The sequence below is a fragment of the Mesocricetus auratus genome, unplaced genomic scaffold, assembly GCF_017639785.1.
Source record: "Mesocricetus auratus isolate SY011 unplaced genomic scaffold, BCM_Maur_2.0 Super-Scaffold_100009, whole genome shotgun sequence".
NCBI lineage: Eukaryota > Metazoa > Chordata > Mammalia > Rodentia > Cricetidae > Mesocricetus > Mesocricetus auratus.
This window is the reverse complement of record NW_024429193.1, coordinates 9,703,879-9,726,429: the sequence shown is the minus strand read 5'-3', so window position 1 is coordinate 9,726,429 and position 22,551 is coordinate 9,703,879. Positions and strand designations below refer to the sequence as shown.

Below are 22,551 nucleotides of genomic sequence, written 5' to 3'. Positions count from 1 at the left end.
TTGTTTCCTTCAAAGGAAGATTTTTTTCCCCTCTAAAATTGAGCTTGGGTCTGACATTGTAAGTTCATTTTAGTTTTCCCCTTGATCCAATCGCAAGTGACAGGAGAACATTTGTGTGCTCGGTCCCTGAGGGATGTCACAACATTGCTAATGATGTCACAAATGGCTGAGAACTACTCTGTGCCTTGAGGAATTTCCCTTTTTTCTTTCACTTTTGGGTTGGTTCGTTTTTATTTTATGTGTATGGGTAGTTTGTCTTCATGGAAGTCTGGGTACTGCGTTTATGTCTAGTGCTCAGGGAGGGCAGAGGAGGGTATCGGGTCTTCTCGTGCTATAGTTACAGATGGCTGTGAGCTGCTGTGGGTACTGGGAATCCAATCTGGGTCCACTGCGTGAGTGTTCAGGGCTCTTAAATGCTGAACCGTCTTTCCAGCCCTCACCTCCATTAGTTCTTAATTTGAGCTGCTAAGCAAAGCAGAAAAAGAGCCGGTCTGCCACAGTCCCCATTCACTAAAACATTGTATATTTAATAGACACCAAATTTATGTCGGAGATTTCCCAGTTTATAACTATGTAAATAAAGTTTTATAGACAAGGATTAGGAAAAGGATGTGTTTTTCTGTATATTGGGTGGTGCGAAAGCAAATGCTTCTGTTTCCTCTTCCTGCAAATGCATGCAGGCACCCATCTCTGCAGCTCTCAAGGGGGTACCCTTCGGGAGAGGCACGTTCCAGACACCTGAGTATTAAGTCCTTAACTGAGAAGCGTGGTTCTGTGTTCACCTGGAAATGTACTGATTTCTAGAGACATGCCTTTTCTTTCCTCCTCATGATGACAATAGGATTTCCAGGAAATGAAACAATGATTAGTTTATAATATTGCATAGTAAGTTGGGTTTCTCTGTATTTTCATTGTATGTTTTGGAAGATGATTTAATCCAGCTGTGGCTCCTGTGGAATTATTCACTTTGTTTAGTTTTGTTGTTGTTGTTTTCTCCCTAATGTATCGTACAGAAGAGGGACACACCTCCTGTCCCTTTAAAAGGTCTTTTCAGTTTTGATTAACTTGTTCCCCCCACCCTCTCTGTATAGGCTCCCAGGGTAAAGGAACCATCAAGAGGCATAAAAGAAGAGGAGTTCAGTTCCACACAAGTAAAAGGCAAACCTTTTGCTGGCAGTGTCTGCTCCGATGCCTGTGGTTTAAAATACCATGTTTTCCTGGTTGTGCAGACATCTCCGATTGTCTTCTTGAAGAACCCCAGTTGCCTGGGGGGAACACTGCCTCTCTCTTCAGCAGCTCAGTTGTCATGTTGAGCTTTGATGATGTTTGGAAGGGAGTCTCCCAAACCTCTGCAGAAATCTCCATGATGACATGAATCCAGTCAGCAGTTCCCAACAGCTCTGGGATCTGGAGCTAACAAAGCCTCTCAGGTGCAGCCTTCAGACACGATGAGACACTTTTGTGTCTTGTGGAGCTATGAAAGGGTTAGCTCTTCTTGCATGGCGGGTTTTCTTTCTTATCCTCACGGATATGTTGTTAATTTACAAACAGAAGGTTTGCGGCATAGATCAGTGGTGAAGCACTTACCTAGCATGTGTGAGGCCTTAGGTTCAATTCCAAGCACAGAACATTAAAAAAAAAAAGTTACTTCATTTAAAAGCTGGGTGTGATCACTCTGCCTAAAATCATAGCATGTGAAAGGCTAAGGAAAGAGAATTTCTATGAGTTCCGGACAAGACTAGATTGCCGAGTGAGACCCTGTTTCAAATATGTATATATACAAATATATATACACATATATATATTTGAAGCATCTGAGAGTAACATGTTGTGGTTAAAGCTGTGAATACTTGGTCTCTGCGGATGGACCCAGGGGAAGGTTTTTCATCAAAAACTGGATAAAGCAGCTTCTCCGAGGGTCACATTCTAAATGCTTTCAGAGAAAAGCTTAAATTTCGGTCGTTAGGTGGATACAAAGGACAAATATCTAAACCTGGGTAGAATAATCAGGTATTTTAATAGGTGGAAGCAGTAAAACAGCAATTGCATAAGATTGGAGAAAGATCTTCATAGCAGACTGATTTTTTTTTTTTTTTTTACAACTGAGCAGGTAAGCCATACAGAGAAAGTTACATTTGCAGACAGTGTATGTTCATTATATTAAAGAATGAAGACGTCTGCACAGAGAAACCTGGGCTGGGGAAGGACTCGAGCCAGCTAGCTGAGGAGTGGGATGTGAACCAGGAAAACCTTATCTTTCTTATAGCTGATGTAGGTAAGAGAGACTGTGGAGCCCACTGAGGGCGCTTGCCACATTCCATAAAGCACAAAAGATACTTTTAAAAACACCTATAACTTGATCCGGGGTTTTAAAATAGCGATGCACTATTTTATTATGTAGCTGGAACCCAATATTAGTATACTCCTAGTTTGGATGTGATAAGAATCTTTTAAATGATTACAGAATTAGCATGTGGTGGAGTCAAAGAGAGTTACACCATTGGTTCTATGAAGTTATATTTTTCTAAACAAACGTAGAACCCTGAATATTTGAAGGCATCTGAAAGTCAAGGCTGTACCAGGCCCTTTAACAGCCAAGACTCCTGCTGTCTACTTGGCTCCTATAAACTGGGTGAAAGCAAATCTTAGACAGTCTAATTTTAGGAGAGGGAAAGCAGGATTCAAAGATACATTTACACATATATCATATATATGTCATATATATATTATATTTGGAGTTCTGAGTTTGAACCCAAGGTCTTACACACACTAGGCATGGGCTCTATTACTAGCATGATTGCATACAATGTCAGCCGCAGCCTCCTTATTGAAATAAGCTAAGACACCATGAATCAAGAAAAGTTCTAAAAAGAAATAAAGCAGAAGGTTAAAAATACTTTTGTGGCAAAAAGAAAAAAAGAGACAAAATACTTCTTCTGTTACATGTCAGCAAAAATGATTGTCTTCACATTCTCTCTTGTGTGTTTGGATATTTGCAAATTCTCTGCAGTAGTATTTCCATTATTGTCAGATTTATTTTTTTTTATAAAAGGAGGTCGATGGAAAGTATGAATCTCACCACCGAAATGTCTGCAAATACAAAATGATCCATTTTACCACTGGCGATGCCTTAAGCTAGCAGGGAAGGTGATTTCCACAGACGTGCAAAGTTGTTTTATGCCGAATTAATTGAGAAGGCTTTGAACAAAATCAGGGCTCCAGATCAGGAAGGCCGAGCACCAGGAAGATTTGAGAGACACAGAGGGAAACTGCAAGACCAATGGATACTCCCCAGTAACAAGAGGGGTTGGTGTGGACAAAAATATGCAAATTGGCAAAATGAGTTGACAGGGAGGTAAACGAAAAATGATTAGGAGGGAAGCTGGCCTTGAACTGTTACAACAAAGAACTGCAAACAGGACTTTGTCTCCTCAGTGTTGAAATTATCCAAATCCACCAGGAAATCAGTTTATGGAATGGAAACAACAATCTGATTCCCAGCCAGCCAGACGCCTGGGTCCCTGCCTTAACTCACAGACATCGGGTCTGCCTCATGACCACCGGAGCTTTGACTGCCTCCAGCAGAAAACACGCAGACTGATTTTACTTTCCCCAGCCCACTCGCCCACGCAGACGGTCACTGATTTCTCAGAATGCATAGCCCATCTGCTTGCAAAATGTCCCTTGACTTCATGGGACGAAACAGTAAGTACTGGCTTGATGCTAACGTACATGAATGCAATGAAACTGTCAACCCAGTCACCTTCTGGTACCTGGGTATGAAGAGGAGGCATGACTAGACAATGAGCCGTGTTGGAGAGACTGAAAAATAATCTATGCATGATGAAGAGAACCTGTCCTGGCGCCACAGAAAGACTCGGGTTCAAATCCTAGCTCTGCTACTCTTCCTGCTTTCTACGTTTGGTCAGATGATACTTTTAGCTTCGTTTACCTTTAAGCTGAGGTCAGTGTGTTATTTCTAATGTGTGTGTTAAATGCAGTGTACGTAAATTAGAACTTGTAACAGTGGTGGGTCCAAAACAAACTCAACAGGGTAAATGAGCAGTACGGTTGTCATCAGAAAATCAGTTTGATTTTCAAAACTGCTTTAAACATATTTATTTATTTATGTAATGTGTTTGTTATCATGCGCCTGTTACATGTGTGCCCATATGTGAAGGTCAGGGGGAAAACTTTGATTTGAGAGCTTATTCTTTCCTTCCATTACATGTCTCCTCGGTATTGAACTCAAGTTGCCAAGCTTGGCAGCAAGCCCTTTTCTTCACTGAGCTTCTCAGTGGGTTTCTTTTGATCATTTATTCATTCATTCATTCATTCATTTTTTCAGCTCTGGAGGTAGAAACCAGAGTCTGATGAATGTTAGCAAGATGCTATACAATGAGTTTTATCTCTGCCTGTCTTATCTTTATTAAGACATAGTATTTTGGGCCTAGAGAGATGGCTCTGGCCTTCAGAGAAAGTTTGTTGCTCTTTCAGAGAACCCCAGCTTGGCACCCAGCACCCACGTCAGGCCACTTAAAACGGCTTGTGACTCCAGCTGTGGGGAATCCAACACCCTCTTCTAGCCTCACTCACATGAACATATCTACACGCACACACACACACACACATGCACACACAGAAACACAAATCACAAACCATAGGAAAGCCAGTATCTGTGTGTCTTAGGGAAGAACATGGCATCTCCATACATGTATTGGGCACATAGTTATCATGGCATGGCTGTAGGCACCTCCCTCTCCTCAAATGGTAGTAAGTTCTGTGTTTGAAACTTTCATGCTGCTTTAATTACCTCGAAATTCACCCTAGATTGTCATAGCAAAACAGCTCGTTCCACTGTGCTATGAAACACTAAACTGATTCTAATTTCTCCAAGACTTTCTGTTCTCCTAACAATGCCACCCCCCTCTTCGCTCTTCCTCGTCTCTAGTGATGACTGCTCACCTTCTCTTCCGCTATGAGATAGGTGTTTTTTTGTTTGTTTGTGTTTTGTTGGCGTGGTATTTTGGGGGGCATTTTTTGGCTGCTGCTGTTTTGTCTATTGTTTTGGAAAAGGTCACATTCTAAGGTCAGGCCCTGGAACTCACTGCGTAGCCCAAGCCGGCCTCAAACGCATGCACTCCTACCTCAGGTCCCCAAGTCCTTAGACAACCAAGGCATGAACCCCGTGAGCTGTGCCTGACTGCTTTCTGCTTTTAAATCACAGCTCAGGAGTTAGAGCAAGGGCAGCTGTCATTCCTACACTGTAATCTGGTAATACATGTAACTTAAAATTTTGATATCAACAGAAAATTTTTAGTTTTCTTTGTCTGGATCAAATATTAAATTAATGACATAAGAATAATCTCATGACCTCCCCCCCCCCAGAAAAGCCCTCCCCTGAGAGGGTAAAGAGTTGATTCACAGAGCAAGGCATGGAAGAGACTCAATATTGTTAAGGCCAGTGGTCCCTGCTTTATTAACAGGGTGGCCTTGAGACACAGGTCAGAAGCTAACAGAAAGCAGCCTGATGAACCAACAGAGACGGCGAAGGAAAGATCCCTCAGGGAGGACACTGGTGGCTGATGGGTACTCACTCACCAAGTACTCCTTGTTTCTCATCTGTGTGGTCAAGTACAGGGAGCACTTTTCCAGGAGCACCTTAAGAGAGGAGGGTTGATTTCGGCTCACAATTGAAGGGTAATGGTCAATTATGAGGAGAAAATCCAGGTAGCCATTGGGGATCAATAGACAGTGGGTCACATCTTGCCTGATTAAGGAGCAGAGAGCCAGACCTGGAGGTGAGTTTACTGACCCCAGCCCCTTGTAGTCTGTGTCTGCCAGTGAGGTCTCACTTCCTAAGGTTTGGCAGCTTCCCGGACAGAACCCAAATGCCCAGACACGTAAGCTGTGAGGAATAGTTCCCAGTAAGCAGTTTTTGTTCACAGGAACAATATGCAACCGAGATATCAGCAAAGGAGGTGCCTGTCCGGGAAAGGGCTTTCCCCCTCTTCATCCTAGAATTGACACTGCCGACCCTGAGAAGTGTCTCTCGTTCCCACTAAGCTAGGGGTTTTCATGGATGTCTTTTAGGTCTTCTCCTTGTCTGTGGAGTCAAAGACTACTGGCTGGGATTCCTCTAGTTTCACAGTGAGTTTCCCAGCCCGGTTAAATCCACCACCTGGCTTTCAGTGATGAGACAGCTCATGGAATGCATATACAAGCTTGATATCTCTCATGGCTTATCCCAGCAAAGTATAACCCATCTAAACTCTGTTCATTAAGTGTCACAGGTTTCATAAGATAATGTATTACTGTCGCTGAACTTGCACATTCTTTTTGTCTGGCATGTGAATATTTTTATGTATTGACTTTGTTTGTACAAAGAAACCACAGAGATCTCTGCATGAAACCAAAAAAGAATTAGATTTAGTTTACATGTTTTTGTTGGAGTGTGGTAGTTCATCTCAACTGTCAGCTTAAAGAGATCTAGAGTCTCCGGGGAGATGCAGCGCTGGGCACATCTGTGGGGGAATGTTTTCCCTGGGTTAATTGATGGGAGAGGGCCTGCCCACTGTGGGTGGCACCAAACCTTGGTTTGGGATTTGGACTGCAGGAAAACAGAAAATGAGCTGAGCACAAGCATTCATCACATTCTGTCTCTCGACTGCTAATGAAACACAACTGCCTCCCCCAGTTCCTGCTGCTTCCTGCCATGATGGACTGCAACCTGCAGTAGCGAGCCCAAGGAAATCCTTTCTTTCTTAAACTGCTTTGTCAGGGCATTTTGTCATAGCAATAGAAAAAGGAAGCAAGACATGACGGATCCATTTTTATACTAGCCTTCCACTCTTAATGTCTAAAGAACCAAAGACAGACTTAGGACTGACTGCATGTTCCAGTCTGCTAAATATTTTTGTTGTTGAGGAGTTTCTCTCTAAATATCACCCTTCAATTTTGAGGTTCTTTTTTTACCAGCTCTTAAAATTGTATCAAAGATCTTAGCCAGATAAATGCTAATTACTCTAAATCACTCAAAGTACCACTGACAATTTGGGACTAGAGCCCAACCTGCTCCCTCAACTGAACAGACATCCATCCCTGTCCTTTATGTTACCATGGTGATCAGTTTACTGATAGAATTAGATTGAAAAATGATGCTTGACTCCTTTGCTGTAGAATCTTAGAATTTCTAAAGCATTACACCAAAAGCATTGTCTTAGTATCTAGCATTACATTCTGCACAGTCGCATTGCTTTTGATGTATCCTCTTCTTTTAGGATATTGCACATACTGGCTTACATTTATAAAATAAAATAAACAAAGAAGTATCACAAAGGAGAGGAGTATCTTTTATTTTTATGAAAAAATATTTTCTCCTAACAACCTATTAGTAAGACTTGTAACTACTACTTCTTCTATTTTGCCAACTTGCCTTTTGCCTTTGACAATGAATATTAATATTGGCCAATACTACCCATCATGAATATGATCAGAGTATCAGGCTGTGCATAGTTCAGTGGCAGAGAGTATATTTTGCACATATGCAACCTGAATTAAAATCCTAGGTCCACATACACATATACAAGTTATAATAACATGGTTAATCAAGATGATTCTGATATTCATTTAAATTTTATTATAATTACTAGTTTTTGATAGCTCAGCAGTCTGGTTATTTAAACTTAAAATATCATATTATATATTGGCTTACTAATGAAAATATATCTAAAATAAAGATAGCATTTGTACTACATCTAAGTAAATAAATAATATATCTACATGCATAAACATTTCAGTGACATATGCTCTCTTTCATATAATTTTTGGAAACAGGATATGATTCATCACTGTGTGATCACAAGCATGACAGTGACCTAGTACACTTTGGAGATGAGGAATGTAGGTCCTCGAGTAGTCGATGGTCAGCTTTGCACTGAACCTTGATGGTGGTCTAGGGTTCTATAAATGATGCCCCTGTATTCTTTTTTCTGGCTTGTTGCTATCAGTCCCCAAGGGAAAGCAATATGGTGTGATTAAACAATATTTGCTCTTGTCTGACCAAATAGCACCACGATTTTGCTCCTCAGAAGAGAAGGAGGAATGTGCATAGAAACATGGGCAGCTGGCAAGTTCACTGGAGAGATGACGTCATTAGCTGTGCATAGGCTCATTAAACTCTAATGGTGGTCATAATCATGACTGCGATTTGGAAGCACAGCCTTCAACCCCATGAAAGGCTTTTTGTTTTGCAGTCTTCTTTTCATTCAGCTTCCTGAAATGCTATGCCAATTGATGTTTGCATGTTTCCAAGATGGCAACGAGCCTTCTAATTGCTCCTCTCACTACACTGTGTGCTGGCAGGAACGCACCCCACTTTCAGATCACTTGATACCTCCTGTCACCTTCGGGCTCGCCAGCACACATTCAGAAGCAATGGAATGCCAATTATTTTCCTTCCTGGAATTCCATGAAAACATGTTGTAACTCCTTTAAGGAGGCAGTGGTTGGAGAGTGTGGTTTCTGTAATAATTCCCACAGGGTTAGGGAGAGTTTAGCCTGTAGGGGACACTGAGTTACATCCCGGTAGCATCACACACACCACTAATCATGATATCCACAACTATCAATAGTAGTACTAATAATAACCAAGTTTTCAGCCTATAGAAGTTGGAAGACAAACAGATAATCCAATGAGAGCACCACAGCTAATCAGTAAATTCCATACTTGCTATACACCAACAATATTGCAAATATTTTCAATCTACTGGATTAATTGTGTTCTTCCACAGCTTGTGGGAATGTCTTTCACTTTGTAGACAAGAAATCTGAAGCCATATTTAGGTAACTAGATGATGGCAGAACCACCATTTGGCATTAAAATAACATAAATTTAAATTCAGGTTGGTGTCAAAACCTAGACTTTTTAGTTGTTATTGGTAAAGCCAAAGACTCTCTTGGAGAGTGGTAACTCTAGCAATGGACAGTGATGAACAGTGAGTTAGATGCATGAAACCTTCTCTTATAAAGTACTTCATTCCATCTCACTTTATCAACCAGCAGCCTCTATAAAAGCCTTCATCCCATCCTACTCCATCAACCAGCATCCTTGGAAGAAGCCCAACTGGGGTATTTTATGCCTCTAAAGAGGAATGCATTCTCCTGACTTCTTGCTCCATGCAATTCTAATTCATCTCTCCTTAACTGTGATTTGGGATGCACACTCACATTCCAAGACAGGAGTGTCCTACCATCACAAGAATCCTTTTGTACAACACCCGGGATAGGTAGGTAGTCAGCTGGCAGACACACACAGCAACTAACAAGAAGCCACACATTTAGCGACTCAGGTTTTCATCTCTACCCAGGACCATAATCTTACCCTGAAATAAAGGCTTATTGAACGACATGACTTAGAAAGCCACCCACAGTCAAAGCACCACACTTGTACACAACGTTTGAATTCACACAGTAGCTAAAACCATAATGTGACTTACTCTGAAATTCATCGTTTTTAGAAACTATGTAGGCTCCATAGTCTTCAGAACGAGTTGCCGAGGTTAGAGGAAGTGGCCTGTCAACCTAGAACAAAAACAAAACACCCAACGGTTCAAACTCAGCATTAAAAAAGTGAAGAGAATTGAAACTACTTTAGTCTTCACATTACTTGTTAGTTGAATGTTTGGCTTCAGAGTCTGGGACGAAGGCAGCTACTCTCGTGGAAGAACACTAGGCAGCAGAACCACCATGCATCTGGTTTTTGAGGAACCAGCTAAAGTGAAGAGAGTAAAGGCTACCGATGATTCCTGGAAATGAGCAATGCAACCAAACCCAGGAGGGAGGAGCTTGCTGCCACCCACCTGGGGAGACAGGTTAATCAGAAGATCAATTTCACTCTTATCTTAGTCATTAGGCAGCCATTGATACCACCTGCTCACTTTAAACATACAAATACAAGCCAGACATCAGAAAGATGAAACCATGCTGGAAAAAAATCCTCTCTGCAGAGTGACAGTAGGAGCAGGGCCCAACTCCTACCCCAAGAATCTGGGCATCTGCTCCTCCGGCAAACACAGGTGTGAGGGTGCATCGGCAAGCCGGTGCAGAACACAGGAGCTATGTAAAGCAGAAGTCAGCCGGAACTCAAATCCATCGGGAAAGTTTCTCTTCTCGGAACTAATTCTACCCCTATTTAAGAACACACAGATAACAGATTTCACTTGTTAACTTCATTGGTTTTGAGAACTACTGACTCCTTTAGGTGTTGGCTACTCTTTCCCATAACGAAGGAAAGCTCACCTATCTGGGTGGGTTGTCAGCTGCTAATGGGCAACACTCAAAGTAACTCCGTGGAATTGCCTAAGAAAAGTCAGTTCCTGCTCCCCTAGTGGAAGAATGGGAAGATGGTTCCTTTTTTTGGGTGGTGGGGGTGGGGGTAGGGGTGGGGGAGGGCTGGTTTTGCAACAGGGTTTCTCTGTGGCTTTGGAGGCTGTCCCGGAACTAGCTCTTGTAGACCAGGCTGGCCTCAAGTTGATCTCTTCCTGCAGTAGCTACCACTCGCTTCCTTCAGCTTCAACCTTTACTCAACCGGTGATGCTCATGGGGAGTACAGACGCCTACCGGGGGATTATCAAAGGACCACACCTGTGCATCAAATGGAAGCTCACTGCTGGCTTTGCCTTTCTATGTTTTGAGACAAAGTCTCCTTATGCAGCAATCTGGCCATGAACACTTGATTCTCACTGCCTCAGATGTTAAAATGTTGAGATTAAAGGTATGCGCCATCCGGCCCAACTCTCACCTTCATCCTTCCCTCCTGTCCTTCCCATAAAAGGAATACATTACTTCTTAATGACATGCACCTTCAGTAGCGATGACCAGTTGAAGAGTCATCAAGGAATGTCTTTCTGTCAGTTTTGCACACTTTTGTTCTAGTCTGAATTACCTTGTCAGTGGTAGCTTGGGAGGGAAAAGGTGAAGTGAGTTGTTTACCTTGCTTAAAGCTCTGGGATGGCAGCCTGCTAGCTAATTATGGCTCTCCTGCTCCTTTCCGTCTCAGAGAGCCAAAGTATCATGTGTAGGTTCCGAATACTTAAAATTCCTTCCTAATTAGGCAATGTGTAGATGGATAGATTTCCTATCAAGCGAGTCTCCGACCTGTAGCAGAAAACGAAGCAGCATTTCTGGCCCGAGACACAAATGAGGTTAATCAAGATGCTGCCTGAGAATCCACATTCTAATAAAAGGACTTCCCTAGCAGTTTTCTAAGGTGCAGGATTCCAAGTCGGGCTAACCTTTTGTATATTTTACTTTAATGTCTGTGGTGCTGAGGGATTAATCCAGGACCTCGCGCTTGCTAAGCAGATTTCCTACCAGCCAGCTCTGGTCCCATCTCCTCGTTTATATAATTTGAGGTTGTTTATTGAGTTTTAACCATGACAGTAAATCTATGCATCTCTTACTCTTTGTTTCATGTGAAAATTTGTTGAGAGGGGACAAGAAAGGAAAATTTTGAAGACCAGAAAATTTGAGATTTCGACGTACACATGGTAAGTGTGACATTGTATGTTGGAAGAAATAAATAAAACCCTAGTGAGAAGTAATGTCCTTACACTATAATGTAGGGAAGAGGGTTTCAACAAGACTCAAGAAGTGGTAATTTCCCGATAGCACAAAAGCAACATTTCATCTGTCAAATGCAAATGCAAATGGGCATAACTATGAGTAAACACAGAGATGAGCACACAATTCACACACACAAAAAAGTGCTCAAGACTTAGAATAGTACCAGCCTAGAGGGGAAAAAGCACCTAGTGTTCTCTCCTCTGGAGGAGAGGCAAGGGAAAAGATGGGGGGTTGTTGTTGGTTTTTGAGACAGACCTATATGTAGCCCCAGCTGTCCTGGAACTCACTACGTAGGCCAGGCAGGCCTCAAACTCGGAGATCCACTTACCTCTGCCTCCAGAATGCTGAGATGAGAGGTGTGTGTCATGAGCACCTGGCAGGAAAAACGTTTTTAACAAAACAGGGGAACCTTCTGGTTGCCTTATGTCCAAATAAAGACATTTTTTTACCTTCCAAAGTTTTAAGCAAACTCCTTTGCCTTAAATGTGTGTGCATCTCTTTCTCTTGTTCTTCTGCCTGAACAACGGTGGCAACCTGTCTGTCCCTTCCCTTGGGGAACAGGTCCAATTATTGAGGTAGGCCAATTCCCCTCTATCATCTTACATGGCACAGCCGGAGGAAGGTTTTGCTATCGCCACTACCATTGCCATCTTTTCTAATTAAAACAACTCTTAGAGTATTCTGAACTGATTGGAGTATTCATAGAAGGAAGTTTGCCCTCTTCATTGGGGGCTTGGCTCTGAGATGGGGACGTTAACCAGTAGGCAATCAGTAGGGAACAAGGATGATGTTTGAGCCGGGAGTGAATGGACCGGAAATCCAATTTTGGCCCATTAAATGTCTGTAGTCTAGATCAGAGCAAGGGCAGAAAATGAATTTAATCAACAGTTAAATTCAACCACTAAGTTCAGCAAAATTTAAAATGTAATATTATTCTCAACAACATTATGCCGTATCAATAGCATATCATAACTATACTATGAAAATGAAGCACTCAATAGTAATTAGTACTATTTAGAACAACTGTGTACTTAGGTGATTAAGATGCAGAAGTTAAGAAGCTGATGAAGGTCAATGCTCTCATGGCAAGAAGGCGCTAGTAACACCAAATGAAACGGAGACTGTGCGTGAGGAGGGGCTCAGTCTGGGAGAACTGTTCCTGGTGTGCTCAGACTGAGTCTAAAGCTGGGAAGAGTGGTAGTGGGCTGTTGCAGTCCGGAGAAGAAGGCGATTCACGGGAACCAGATGACAGAGTAGCAGTGGCAGACAAAAGGATGCAAAAGATACAGGAGGTGTTTCAGAGACAGCCAGTAGGCGCTGGCTACTGCTGAGACGAGCAGTAACGGAGAGGCAGTGGGCATAGAAACTAGAAACGTGGGCCCTGTGGAAGAAACTGGGAGGCTCCCAGCAAAACTACAGATGTCTGAAGGAAAGACCCCGTGGGGGTGATGATGAACAGAGGCACGGTCCTTTCTGCTTGCTGTGTTGGATAGTCTCACCGGACAGCAGCAAGCAGCTACAACCACAAGGTTATGAATTAGGAATCGGACAGGGAGGAAAGACTTCAGCGTCTGTCTAATGGGGTGAGATGGCTCAAGCTGAGACTGTCTGAGCCCAGCGGAGTGAAAGAAGATATGGGGACTCCATAGAAGTGGGGGTTCCGGGGAAGGACATTAGAAGGCAGCCCAGGCAAGCAGGGCTGATGGCAGACACTTGTACTGGTTGCTCTTTTCACTTGTTATGTTCTTAGCAGGATTTACTTACATTTAACTAACTTTACTTAGTTACCACAGTGGCCCTTAGAAAATCAGTTTTGTTGTAAACTCTACTTCATAAATGAGAAACCGGAAGGGCTGAAAGTTTGCAAAGGCCACCTTTTAGGCATGGCAGGGGCCAACCTCAAGTTTAATTCTGCCTGAGAGTCCCATCCTTTGTAGCTGTGCACCTGGAGTAAGCAGAGGATTGTTTGTTTCTTGTTTTTGTTTTTTTTTAAAGCCAAGACCACTGAACCCAGGGCCTCAAGCTTTCTGGATGAGCACTCCACCATTTAACCACACACTTAGCCCAGGATGAGCTAGTTTTCCAAAATGAATTGCTCCCAACAGATTATATGTTCACAGTTCATTTGTCGAAGTGAATGTCCACAGTTATGGGGCTAACGTTGCCCATGATAACAGACCTAAGAAACATAGAAGAAAGGGAGTCTTTAATAGTATTCAAATAGCATCAGGAAAAGTCAGTATGTTCTACTTTCAGCAAATGCTAAAGTGTCTATCAAGTTTATAGGAAGGGCCCTGGCCTCTTAGGAGGAGGAAAGGGAGATGCTATCAGGGAAGTCTACCCTACCTTGGGAAATCGATAGTCACGCAGAGACTATCTTAATTAGGGTTACTATTGCTGTCGTGAAACACCGTGACCAAAAGCAACTTTTGGAGATCAGGATTTATTTAGCTCACACTTCCACATAACAGTTCATCACCAAAAGAAATCAGGATAGGAACTCAAACAGGACACAAACAGATGCAGAAACCATGGAAGAGTTTGCTTACTAGTGTGATCTTCATTGCTTGGGTAGCCCGCTTTATTATTATAGAACCCAGGACCAACGGCCCAGGGAAAGTACCACCCACAATGGACTGGGCCCTCCTCCATCAGTCACCAACTAAGTAAATGTCTTAGAGGCTTGCTTGCCTACAGCCTGGTCTTACGGAGGCATTTTCAGAGGTTCCGGCCTCTCTGATGACTTTAGCTTATCACAAGCTGACATACAACCATCCCATACAGAGAAATACAGGACTTTAAAAAACTTCTACTTGTGCTCGTGTTTCACCCAAGAAAATTTTATGCCATTTTGGGCATAGAGACATATAAAACAGAAATACAAACTAGGAATGTAGCTCAAGAGTAGAGAGCGTGCCTAGTATGTACTCTCCCAAGTTCAATCTACATCCAGCTCATGAGCAGTAAAAATTAGAGTTGCAACCTGTATACAACTCAAGTACCTACTGCTGATAAATCACAAAAATGTTATAAAACAATGCTTTCATGTAGAAATAATTTGACTATTTAGTGAAGACCAAAGCAAGTTTGGATCCTAATGAAACAGAGGCTCTCATCTGTATTTGTACACAGACTTAAGCCACGGCTAGGTGTCTGACACTGTAGGACAGAGAACAGCTTCAGTGTTTCCCATTGCTGACTAGTGTTGCAGTTTTATAGTTGGCAGTGTTAGGACCAGGGCTTCATAGAAACATATACCACAAAGAAGAAGCAATAGATTTAGGACAGTTTCAGAAACTACAGGAAACCTAATCTTATTCCCAGACCAAAATACATGTAATGATTTGTTTAAGAAGGAAAGAAACTCAAGGCAGCAATTTAAAAAGTAATTTTAAAAATCAAATGTACTGACACAATCTCCTCCTTAGAGAAGCTAATCTATAGATGGTAAGGAATAACCATAGTAAAACATGAAAAGTTTTAATTTTTCATAGATAAACCAGTACGCTTCTGCAGGAGCATAAAACTTTGCATGACCCAGACAAACACTAAAATGTAGAGCATACTGTTGTCTCTTAAGAACTATTCTAGTCAGGGTTACTGTTGCTGTCATGAGACACCATGACCAGAAGCAAGTTAGGGAGATATGATGGCTATTCTTGGTTGTCAACTTGACTACATCTGGAATTAACTAAAACCCAAATGACTGGGCACATCTATGAGGGATTGTTTCCTAATTTCAAATATTGGAAGTGGAAAGACCCACTTCTAATCTGGATCATTGAGGTGGTAAAATAAACCATTAATCCAGATTTTTTTGAGGTATGGATCACCCCTTCTACACACAGCCTACATAAAGGACATGGAATAAGGAAGCTCACTCTCTTCTTTTACTGCTTTTTCTTGCTCTTGTTAGCAAGTCCATTTCTTTACTGGCATTATAGTTCATTTCTTCAAGATTCTGGCATTTACCGAAGACCAGCTGAGACATTCAGCCTCAAGGACTAATTCTTGGACTACTGGGTTCTTGGACATAGTCAGCCATTGTTGGATTAATTGGACCATTAATCATTCTAATAAATTTCCTTTCTATATATATATAGAAATTCATTCTATAAGTTCTGTTGCTCTAGAGAACCCTGACTAATACAGTAAAGAAAGGGTTTATTTGGCCTACACTCCCACATTGTGGTAGTCCATCGGTGAATGAGGTCAGGGCATGACCTCAAACAGGGAAGGAACTGATTCAGAAGTCATGGAAGGGTACTGCTTACAGGTTTGCTTCTCATAGTTTACTCAGCCTGCTTCCTTACAGATCATAGGACCACCGGCCCAGGGTGGTGGCACCCACAATGGACTGGGCCTTCCCCTGTTAATCACTAATTATAAAAATTCCCTGCAGGCTTGCCTACAGTCGGATTTATTCACAACAGAGGTTACCTCCTCTCAGATGACTAGAGCTTGTGTCAAATTGATGTAACACTAGCCAGCAGAGGCTGGGGAGCTTCAGGCAGCTTTGCTATTGGCCTGTGTACAAAAGCCTGCACAGTGTAGCGTGTACACTGTGTGTTCAGAACCAAGGCTCTAGTGAAGCCTCATGATGCAGCACGAGCCAGCACTGCCAGAAGACACTGGACTCATGGCCTCTTTGATTGTGCATTGATTTTTGTTCCTTGTGTATTTAGTAACCTTCAGTTACATACCTTCATACAAATTACTCAGAGTTTAAGACACGTATAATGAGCAGTCAAAAGAGTCAAATATCATGATTTGAGTGCCTTTAGACAGAAATATTTGGGAATCTGGTTTAAAGAAGCCCAGGACAAATACATTGGGTGAAAGACCCTACAGATTTTGTATTCTCAGAGCAACAGGAAGAACTGAAGTGGTAATGATATACTTCAGAGGGTGAAAAGTAACCACCCAAGTTCACATAGCTGCTAATTGAGCCAAAAGGGAGCCTAGATTATGTCGATACCCAAGTCCTTTCTTTCACAAAATATTAATGAAATCCTGAGCTAGTTTGCAAAAGTCTAAGGATCCTGCCTGGAGAAAAACAGTGGTTTTTAACAATTTTTGGTATGGCTAGTATTCTAATTTCATTTTTGTTGCTGTGTTAGAACCCACTGATCAAAAGCAGCTTAAGGGAGAAAATAGTTTATTCAGCTAGCAGGCAGGCTCATACTCAGAACTGCTTAGGAGATGACACTGCCCACCGTGGTCTGGGCTCTCCTGTATCAATTAACAGTCAAGATAATCCCCTATAGACATGTCCACAGGCTAACTATTTTCTAGGCAATACCTACATTAAGTTCCAGTTCCACAATTGGGACTCCACACTCAGGTAATTCTAGGTTGTTGCAAGTTGACATTTAAAATTAACTAACACAAGTGACATGGATACCCCATATCTTAATTACTTTTCTATTGCTATGATAAGATACCATGACTAAAGCAACATATAAAAGAAAGCATTTAATTTAGGACTCACCGTTTCATGGGGTTAGAGTCAATGGTTATCTTAGTAAAGACCACAGCAGTAGGCAGACAGGCAGGATGTTGGCACAGTAGCTGAGAGCTCACATCTTGATCCACAAGCAAGAGGCAGAGAAAGCTAACTGGGAATGGCATTGACTTTTGAAACCTTAAAACCTGACTCCAATGACAGATTGCCTCTAACAAGGGGACATTCTCATCAAATTCACCACACCCCATTGATGCGGGAAGTCCTTCTGTGCATATGTTTGTCTTATTGGTTGATAAATAAAGCACTGTTGGTCAACAGGGAAGCAAGATAGGTGGGACTAGGAGTCGAGGAGGATTCTTGGAAATGTAGTAAAGAGTAGAGAGTCGCCATATGATCCCTGCGAGTAAGGATGCATGAGGCTGGCATCCTCGGTAAGATAAGACCTTATAGAAATATATATATATATATATATATTAGTATTATGGGTTAGTACTTAAGACAGAACTAGCCAATGAGAAGCCCTGGACACTGGCCAGCAGCATTGTAACTAATAGAGTCTCTGTGTTACTTTGGGACCAGGCTGGCAGGAAGAATACTCATTACAAAATGGCTCCTAGACTTGGGGCACATATTTCCACTTAAAACTTGACAAATGCCTAAAAAGGAATTTAAAAAACAAAGGAACCAAGTCTAGCATTGCTTCTTGGTAGCAGCATTTTTCTCAGGTGAGCTCTGTTTTGCTAAAGACAAGCAGAGACTCACGCAGCTCCCTTAAGGGAGTCTTCCTGACTCGGCATAAGCAGCAAAAAAAACAAAACAAAACAAAACAAAAATGCAGGGTTCTTTTAAGAGGCCCCACTACCAAACAAGAATGTTGTGTATGAGCAACTGGCAGTGGCAGTGGCCACATCTCCAAGCCGGCAGCATTCTGCTTGATGTAGGCATAGACTAAGGCGGGAAGAATGCCTGTTACACCCCTTTAGTATTATTTATGGATATTTATCATGTAAGGTATGAATATGATATCACAGTAGATGTGGGAAAACATGACACATACCCATCTCAGTGGTATTCATAACAAAGACAACAAAATTTTAAGAAGGCTCAATTATGAGTTCCATCCTGACCTTGCAAAGAAATCACAGAATGAAAATAATAAATTGTACCACAACAATTAGAAATGACTAGTTCTCTATATCCATTCTGTATGTTTCCAGTGTATGTAAACCTCTATTTTAAATTTGTTCAATTTAATTTTTAATAATGGGTCTCTAGAGAACAAAGTACGTTCCAAAAATCCTGAAAATCAAACTATTTTGATTGGTGCCATGGTGCCTCTATCAAACCATTCTTGGGCATATATGTTTAGTTCCTTGTTTTTGTTTTGGGAGAACGTTCCTGAAATTTTCGATCAAAGCTTCCTCATGTCTTTCCACATATCTCACTATGTCAATCATGGTTCATCCTGAGTGAGAAGAATATTTGGGGCCCATGAAGATGGCTCCATTTCATCTTGCCTCAAGGTCTGAGCGTTCAAAACTGTCCTTAATAACTCAAAAGATGTAAAGGTCTAAGGCTTGGCTACTGCAGGATGTTTCAAACTTGGTAGCTGATGTCTTATCTAACTAACAACAGACTTGTGATCAGGTGCGTTAACTCTTGACCCTCAAGGTCAGATAAAAGGTGTGGTTACCAAATACTTGGAGGATTAAGGGAAGAAAGTCTGTTTACTCCTTATACATGATAAAAGAAGCCTTCTGCCATGTTTCCCTTTTGGTTGGGGTACTTAAGAATGTTGAAGAATCAACTTGGGCCATTCAGTATTCACTGAATTGCCCTCCTGACTCTATCCTGTGTTTCTGTCTTTTTCTTAAGCATCTTTACCTGCCCTTTTTCAATCCACACTCCCCCTCTGAGGTACGAACCTGGCAAGTTGTCTGGATCCAACAGAAGCCCACAAAGATAGGTTCCCACAAAGAATGCAAAGATATTGTTCCCTAAACAGCCCAAGAGTAGACTCTGGTAAGGGAGGAGGGCTATGAAATGCCTTCCATGTGGTCACGAGTGACTTACAGAAAACATGTGGCTCACTCCTCCCTCTTCTTGTGTTCCATCAGGAGAGCAGGATTCTCATTTCAAATACAAGCTCATAACTTCGATCACAGCTAAGATTATAGCCTCTGTCCACATTATCATTCAGCTCTATTATTGTCATGTAACCTCCTCTTTAGGAAAAACCAGTGGACCCTAAAATAAAATGATCACAAACATGCAAATGAAGGTAGCTGAATTCCCAGGCTTTGGCAGTGTTACTTGAGTTTGAGCTGGCCTCAGAAGGGACAATCATAATATTTTTCTGGCTGTCTTGTCTTGATTTATAATTTGAATCTCCATAAATGATAATAGAGAGGGCAATTATCAAAGAAATGGAAAGGGCAATTATCATTAAATTGAAAACACATCACATTTCCAACACGATGAATGTCTGAGCTAAAAACAGATTTTGTGGATCTTGCAACTGTTCCAGAGGAACTTAATGGAAGCAACTTTGTCTCCCACCTCCTCTAATTAGCCAGATGACTTTGTATATATCCCCCTCTTTTTCTTTTCCTTGGATGAAAGCACAAGAGCTGTTCATCTAATCTGCCCAAATAGGCACACTACTGAGGATATGTGAATTCAAGAGACTAAAGCAATTGTCTACTTAGTGTAAAAAAAATTCCTGTTCTCCCTCTCCTCTCTCTTTCTCCCTCTCCTCTCTCTCTCTCTGTCTCTCTCTCTGTCTCTCTCTCTGTCTCTATGTGTGTGTGTGTGTGTGTGTGTGTGTGTGTGTGTGTGTGTGTGTGTGTGAATTCAGATGTGGGAAGGCTGCCATATGGTTGTAGAGGTCAGATAATATCTTCAAGTGTCAGCCTTTGCCATCTCTCTTGCTTTAAACAAGGTCTCCTGCATTGACCCTTGATGGGATGGGCTGTTTGGCCAGAGAGCTTCTGGGGATTTTTCTGTCTTAGCTTCCAATCTCATTGCAGGAGCCCTGTGTTTAGAGAAATGAGGCATCTGACTTTTGCATGGTTTTTGGTTAAGTCCTTCATCGGCTCAACAATTGCCCTGGGAACAGAGTTTTCCTGCTTAGGGGAGTAAAACAGTAGAGTTCTCTTGTTGACAATAGTGTAATTTCCAGGAACATATTTTCGTCTCTACCAAATTTTGCAATGAATAAGTTTAAGAAAGGCATCCATGCTTTGTTCATGACCATAAATAACAGACTGGGGGCTGGAGGGATGGCTCTGTTAAACATACTGGCTGCCTTTCTAAAGGACCTTGGTTCAATTCTCAGCACCCACATGGCAGACCACAAATGTTTGTAACTCCAGGTCCATACCCTCACACAGACAGCCATGCAAACAAAACAACAATGCATATGAAGTAAAATTTTAAATTAAAAATAAATATTTAAAAATAATTAATTAATTAATTAATGTAGCACAGGTTCTTATTGTATCAAATGCTTTTATAATACTGTAGCATGTATAATAAAAACCCATAGTCAGATATTGAAGTTAAAGCTGAAGAAAAGCAAAGCAGCCAGCCACTTCCTCTTAACCACTACCCGAGACTGAAATAGACAACCCTGTCTCCATGACTCCTCAGACTGCTTAGACTGCTCGTATCTCCTCCCACTTTATATTCCTCTCTAGTGCTGGGATTAAAGGCGTGGGATCCCAAGCGCTGAGATCCATTTTGTGTGAGCTCTGTTTCTCTTTTAATCTGGATCCATTTGGAGTAACTCAGGGTAGCCTCGAATTAACAGAGATCCATCTGCCTCTGTTTCATGAAGGCTTGGATTAAAGGTGTATGCCACCACTGCCTGGCCTCTAGAGCTGGCTAGCGTGGCCACCGTTGCTCTCTGATCTTCAAGCAAGCTTTATTTGTTAGAGCATAAACAAAGTGTCACCACAAATAAATAGATGTCATACTGGACATTGACATTACCTTAAAAGACCTCTGTCTTAGATAATTCAAAGGAATTATTGTCCATCTTCTAGACATTGGTTCTTATGACTAGGTGACTGAAAGGAACAGGCAAGTGTTTTTGGACGATGCTTCTAGATTCTTAGAAAATGGCTGTGGGGACAAGGGATTAAAACACTGAAAATTACTTTCATTGGCTCTTCAATACAGGAAGAACAGTCCTTTCATGGATCCTGATGTCTGCTAAAGAGGCCCTTCCTCATGCAGTTTGATCCAATCAGGTCCTAGCAGTGAGCAGCCAGAGCTTCCCTTCTTTTCAAAGGTAGTGTTGACCAAGTAGCCTAGACTCTGGCCTCTTGACGTTCTCAATGTATGGATATTAAAAAATGATATGAAATGACCAGGGAAATTTAGCCATTTTACCTGGGTCTCTGCTTTTTACTTTGCGTCTACAAATAAGACCAGTGTGTGTTTCTGGACAGTGCTTGGCTAGATGGGACTAGTTTAAATTAGGAGGAGGAGGCTAGGTGATGTCAGCACGTGCGGCTGTACTGAGTTGCAGAACTGGACTTTATGGTAATGGACCAAAAGTGAGACAAAATTGTTCAAAAGTGAAAAGGAAAGAAAACTCAATTGGTCTTTATCTGTCTGTTACATAATATCTGCAATTTCAGTGTTTCTGCCCTTCTCATGTCAAATTGTCTCTGGGCCTGTCTTTGTAAGTCACCCCCCCAAAACAGATCAATACAATTTTACTATGCTCGGCGTGACTACTGGAGTTCCATTCTCCTTCAGATCGGAGGCCTGAGCTGTGCCTGCTGGTTTGCTTATTGGAGTATTGAGTGCATGTTGTGCTATCCACCGGCCAGGGATATGTGACATCCATGCTGGACAGGCTTGTGAGCATAATTCTCCAATGAAGCATTCTTTTTTTCCCTAGCTTTTATCCTCCCCAGATTCCACAGCTATGGAAGAAATACTTCATTTTTTTGGTGATTCTAAGACAGTATTCCTCCACTGAGCTGTAAGGAAAAAAAGTGTGCCCACCATGAATTTATAGAAATACACACATCTATATCTGTCATTCTCCTTGAATTAAGTATCTATTTCCTTATTATTTTGAAGAACTAATTATCTTGGTCGATAACCATATTTTAAAACGCCAGGCTGTCATACAACAACAAAAAGGAATGTATTTTCTTTACAATTTCCCACTATGGCCCAGCACTGAAACAACACCCCCCCCCCCCATTTCTGAGTGCTTTGAATTTCCTGCAGTCTTGTGTAGCAGCTGTTACTAAGTGATTTACATTCTGTGTACCCTCCCCAAGGCTGGGGAATTTCCCTTGAATTACAGGAAGTCCCTCTCTCAACGTGACATTTACTTCCCTTGATGTCACAATTTCTCTTGATAAGTATAAACATTTATTTTTAACATGGTTTTAGATCTGATTCAGTATTTGCTTTCCATCCCTGTGTCAAGGACA

At 41.7% G+C, this 22,551-nt stretch overlaps 1 protein-coding gene across 1 annotated transcript in view; it reads right to left on the bottom strand.

Moving 5' to 3' along the window:
* The window catches only part of Adgrl2 (adhesion G protein-coupled receptor L2), a 616,339-nt gene that overhangs the window by 468,731 nt on the left and 125,057 nt on the right, over nucleotides 1-22,551 (bottom strand). Inside the window, exon 2 of the mRNA XM_040751610.1 lies at nucleotides 9,498-9,582. The gene's annotated coding sequence lies outside the window, so the exon portion shown is untranslated. The remainder of the gene's footprint in view (nucleotides 1-9,497; nucleotides 9,583-22,551) is intronic.